This window comes from Rhynchophorus ferrugineus, unplaced genomic scaffold (assembly GCF_030347505.1).
Source record: "Rhynchophorus ferrugineus isolate W39M unplaced genomic scaffold, kcgeb_rfMv2 rfM2, whole genome shotgun sequence".
Classification (NCBI taxonomy): Eukaryota; Metazoa; Arthropoda; class Insecta; order Coleoptera; family Curculionidae; genus Rhynchophorus; species Rhynchophorus ferrugineus.
Window position 1 is genome coordinate 19,927,190 of NW_027472581.1, and position 6,328 is coordinate 19,933,517.

The following is a 6,328-nucleotide window of genomic DNA, read 5'->3' on the forward strand; positions in this document are numbered from 1 at the left end:
ATATATGTTTTGTATATTTTATTCATGTTATAGTAAATGGAAAAAAATAACACCAACTAACATATTCTTAAATAACACTCTTAAACCACGAATAACAACGAAACTATAACTAACCGGAGATATATAACTTAAATATTATGATAAATAAATTATAAACATTGATATAAATGAATAATTATATAGCTGAAGGCAAAAATCTTGTTTATAAGATTGTGTAATCCAACTGAGGCTATAGACTATTCGTTGTGGAAAGCAACAAGAAAGCCTAAGAGAGTTCAGCAGCATAACCCACCTATTAGAACAAGCGAAAATAATTTGGCTAAAAGCAATAAAGAGAAGGCCGACTCGAAAATTTATGACTTAATTACTGGTAAAATTTTAAAAGAACTATCAGAAAAGGGTACGAATCTATTAACATTTATATTTAATTCCATGCTACGAATTAATTACTTCCCTAGCATCTGGAAAGTATCTAAAATACTAATGGTTCTTAAACCAGGAAAAATACCAGAAGATGTGATCTCCTACCGGCCTATAAGTTTATTACCAATAATCTCGAATGTTTTCGAGAAACTATACACCAAGAAGCTAAACTATATAATAGAAAAAAGAAATTATTAAAAGAAATTAAATTATTCCAGAACATCAGTTTGGGTTTCGCAATAAGCATGGGACTATAGAACAAGTGCATAGACTTGTAAACAAAATAAACACTGACCTAAATGTCATAAGATATTGTTCGGCTGCTTTTCTAGATATATCTCAGGCTTTTGACAAATTATGGCATACGGTTATGGCTTGCAGGTTAAACTAAAGAAACTTCTCCCTCATCCGGACTATCAGTCACTAAAATCGTATCTCACTGATAGATATTTTATTGTATATCAAGGCGATGAACATACCGAATTAAATCCCATATATTCAAGAGTTCCGCAAGGTAGTGTACTGGGTACAGTACTGTATCTTCTGTATACGGCCGATCTGCCCACCACAAAAATAACTACTGTGGCAACATGCATAATCGATCTTGGCATCCCATGAAGATCCAGTCACAGCATCAATAAACCTACAAATCTACCTGGATAAAATACAGTTATGGTTGAAGACATGGCGCATTAAACTCAATGAAACAAAGTCCACCCAAGTAACGTTTACCCTGCGTAGAAGAACATGCCCACCAATGAATATCAATCATCGTCAACTCCTTCAAGCAGAGCAAGTAAAATATCTTGGTATGCACTTAGATCGACGCCTAACCTGCAAGAAGCACATACTCTCTAAACGAAAACAACTTCTACTGAAATTATATCAAATGTATTGGCTTATCGGGCGCAAATCCAAGTTATCATTAGATAACAAGGTGTTGCTGTAAGTCTATACGCAAGCCTATTTGGTCATATGGGATCCAACTATGGGATACCGCTAGCAAATCTAACATATCCATCATTCAACGGTACCAAAATAAAGTGTTGCGTGCCATTGTTGATACTCCGTACTATATTTCAAATAAAGTGATAAAACGCGATATTCCTTTTGAACCTATAACGAGTGTAATTCAACGTGTTTGTGTGAAGTACTTCGAAAGAGTGTCAGTGCATCCCAATGTACTCGTTAATCAGCTAAATATGCGACGTGATAGTGAAGTGCGTAGACTTAAACCTTTTAACATCACCTGATATGATTACTGGATACATGTAGACTTTAGAATAAGACTAATTATTTAAAATAATATTTTATACAGAAGATCTCTTAATGGAGTGATTTTCTGCAAGTCATGTAAATATAATATAGACATAAGAAATACTTATTGCCGATAGGGCAGATAGAACCAATTTACATACTGCAATAGGCAATACGTTCAACATCCTGAAGACATCAGTTCATTGCTATTTTAGATAGACTATAGTCTGGATTCCTGTCTATCGCTTGTAAACTGACAACGTCGCAGAATGTTACGAAAAGTGACGATGTTAACCGAGTGACGACAATGAGTCAGCGAAAGTACAATTTTTTAAATTATATGTATGTTTCAATAATATTTTACTATAGAATATATTTTTTTGGATTTACGAATGAATCTAAAATTTCTGGAGCTGTGCGCAACAGCGTTTATGTACTATGACAAATGCAAACACCTCGCCACAATGGGTAAAGATAATGGATTTTAAAACCTTTGCCGAAGGCAACAGCACTCGTGTACAGTCGAAATCGCCGTAGTGCGTGGTGGCAAGACGACGACACTCAAGACGAATTCACGTGTGAGGTATAATGAGAGCCCACTACGTAATTATGTCGTTCTGTTTGCTTTTTGCAGTCGTTGACAAGATGCGGTATCGTGAAAGAGCAGAAAAAAGCGTGTGCCTTTGTACCGATGAGAAAACAGATTAGAAAAGAGAAATAAGACATTTATACAGTAAACGATCTTTATTAAGTGACGAACTGTATGTTATATTTTACTACAATTCAAAATTGCAATTGTTATATTTTGAATGATAAAGTTGAATGAATCAATATCCTAAAACTTTACGTTTATATGCTTATATTATGCAGATTACGGTATTTGAAAAAGGTAACTAGTCGTAGAAAGAAATACCCGCCCAGCTATTTGGCATTATATACAAATATCGAGAAATTAATCAGGTATAAATTCACAGATATAATTGGAAAATAAAACTTAATCAAACAAGAGAAAACCGATTTATCAATGAAGGAAATTAAAGTTTTTCTGTAGTTTTGGGAACTTTCGACTGAAATTGACTATCGACTGTTTGGTAATTGACTACTTTTTACTATCGACTGTTTCTGACGCTATTTTTGGTTCGACTGATTTTACTACTTTTTACCACTGATTGTTTCAGTCGACTGTTTTCAGTCGCTATTTTCGGTCCGACTGATTTTGTTACTATTTACTATCGACTGTTTGAGTCATACTTTAGTTACTATTTTTGGTTCTACTTGTTTCATTCGACTGATTTTTAGCGTTCTGGCTCTGTCGTCTTAGCCGCGACTTTAACAAAAATGTACCCAATTTATGCTTACATGTACTTGTAATGTAACCACGTGCTTGTAAATAACGATACATGGTATATTAATATTATAGCATTTTGTTACGATATTTTTCAACGTACATACATATTTTTTTACATACATTTATCATTTTAATTAATATTTTGTGTCAAATACATCTCCGTTCTTATATTTAAAATACTGTGAAATCAAGTTTCAATCTTTTACGATAAGTTAGATCTTTTACTCTAATATGAGAGAAACTTGATTAATTGAATACATTGTGATCGAATTTCGACCGCAGGGCGATCACTAGTATCAATAAAAGTATACCAAACGACCGTAGGATGTTTAAAACGAAACCGATTGTAATTTTCTGACCGCGAATCGTTCAAAGCAGGCAAGCAGATTCGGTGGCGATATATCGGCGATAAATCTGATATCGGCATTCCGGCGTTCGAATGCCGAACGAGAAAATTCATTAAAAAGCAAGTTTTTGGCTTCCCGGGCGCAAAAACGAGCGATCTGGCGGCGTATCTGGAAAAGATCCGTCGGCCGCGTGTCGGTATCGAATCCGTGGCGGTCATCCATAATCAAAGGCATTAAAAGCGGTCGGGGCGAGAGCGCGGCGTTGTGGGAAAACGGCCGGTTGTGGCTCGAATTGTAGTCGACGGAACGTTAGACATTGCCGTTTAAATCCCATCATTAACGGAACGTATCAAGCAATGCGGTTATCCGACGTTTTCTGTATTGATGCTCGTTTAAGTGGAGCGGAATGTTTTGCTTTGGGTCGGATCCCGTCGTTTCGCGAATCGATACCGTTAAATTCTCGATGTTCTATTATTCGTACCGTGTCGTTGGCTCCGACGCGGAATTTCCATAAATACCCATGCTCAGCCGACGTTCAAATCCAGTTCAAATAAATTTCCACGGGCTTTTTAAAATTGTGCATTGACGGGTGCTTAATATTCAGCACCATATTCATTAATTTATTATACTTAGAGAACATGTTTTTTATGTACTAGTTCTGAGTTATAATAGGGTTCACCATATTTTAACATTATCAACATTACCGATATAAGAACAGGTCAATTGAAAAGTCCCCGGTCTACCATAGTAAAACACATTTTTTGGCAAAATTATTTTTTTTATTCAACATAAATCCCTTCAAAGGTGATACACTGATTATAGCGACCGTCCAACTTTTCGATACCATTATTGTAGTACGATTTGTCCTTTGCTTCAAAATAAGCCTCAGTTTCGTCGATCATCTCTTTATTCGACTAAAATTTCTTCTCAACGTGCATTTTTTTGAGATCTGATAACAGGAAATATTTGCTGCAGGCCAGATCGGGAGAATACGGTGGATGAGGAAGCTAATCGAAGCCAAATTCATGGATTTTTTACACAGTACATTGTCTTAATGAAGCAGCACTTTATTTTCCTTCAAATGCGGCTGTTTTTCGGCGATTTGGTCTTTCAAACGGTCCAATAACGATATGTAATAGTCGCTGTTGATGGTTCTTCCTTTTTCAAGGTAGTCAATGAAAATTATTCCATGTGCATACCAAAATACAGACGCCATAAACTTGCCAGACAACTGTTGCGTTTTCCTAAGCTTTGGAGTAAGTTCATCGTGTGCAGTCCACTTGGATAACTGTCGTTTGGACTTTGGAGTGAAATGAGGGAGCCATGTTTCATCCATTGTCGCATATCGACACAAAAATTCGGGTTTATTACGCTTGATCATCTTCAAACACTGCTCCCAATCATCAACTCGTCGTTGTTTTTGGTCAAAACTGAGCTCGCGTGGCACAGAACTATTTTATTTAATATCAATTTAGGGTAATTTAAAACCATTTGGTGGATTTTTTAATGTTTTCTTCGGTAACAACCTCCTTTGGGCCTCCACTGCGTTCTCTATTTTCGGTGCTCATTTCACCACGTCTAAACTTAGCATACCAATCCTTGATGGTTGATTTTCCTGGGTCAGTGTCCGGAAAATCGCCATCAGGCTAAGTTTTTATTTCAACTGTATTTTTCCCTTCAAAAAGCAATAATTTATCAACACGCGAAATCCTTTTTTATTAATTTTTTTTCACAATAACAAAAGTTGCTTCACTCAAAATGTTATTATTCACAAACTACCGTTCTAATGAACCGGCAGCTGTTTTATACACGCATCTTTTGAGGGTTAGGGCTAACTAAAAAAACATACGTATTAAAATGCTCAGACATTTCAATTGACCTGTTAAACTATCACTTTCCATTATTTTAAAATGTCCCTTAAAGTATTGTATTCTAATTGTACCAGGCATTTCTTTGGAATATCAGTTTTTCAGTACCAATTTTATTTTAAGTATTAATTTAACAGATTAATAGAGACAATATACTTCTACTACCCAAAAAACTTTTTTATTACGATTTTCGGTATGGAATCTAAGAGTAAACCTAAATTCTAAATTACTTAGACCGGGAACTTTTCAGTTAACGTTTTAATTAATCATATATGAACCATAAAACATTAATGGAAGATTCATTATGCAGATTACCTAAAGTAAAATCAATAGGTGATTATCAGATATTAAATGGACTGTAATAAATTCAACGTGTAATATATGAATTTCTCCAAGGACTTAACTTAAAACTGCGCAATTTATGGGGGCCTGTATTGTAGCCAATAGCCCGAGCAAACAATGGAGCAATGCCAGTTTAATATTATGTAGGTGGCAAACCGTCCTACAAACGATAAAAAGAAACATAACATTTTATGGAGATACCACTGTAGTCTTTACATTTGTTTACGTTTTTGGTTTTGTTTTTTCGCACACTATTCGTTTTAGGACATAATTTTAAGTGTGGTGAAACAATGCACAGTGAGTATTTTTTATATTCAATTATATGATTAGTTGATATAATTGTTATAGTCATTATAATTTGTTGATAATATAAAAACATTTGATTTTTAAATTGAAATTAAACTTAACCGGCTTGGTGGCGCAGTGGTAAAGGCGACAGGATGGTCCCCCTGTTGTTGCGATAGTCGTGGGTTCGAATCCTGCTAGGACATGGTCGTTAAGTTTGTGATTGTCTAATATTTGTGATTATCTTTAGGCAAGGGTGCAAAATCCGATTAGGAAAATGATCCAAGTCACGCCAGTAACCAGGCTGGGTAAGACCGGATGACTTCTGGGATGATCTCCAAACTTGATCCCTCGCCAGTCGGTAGGTTTAATGCCGAGGTTCGTGGTTCGGAGCCCACGTTAAACAGTATATTTATCCAGTCCAGATAAACCCCAGTTGGTAAAAAAATATTCTAAAA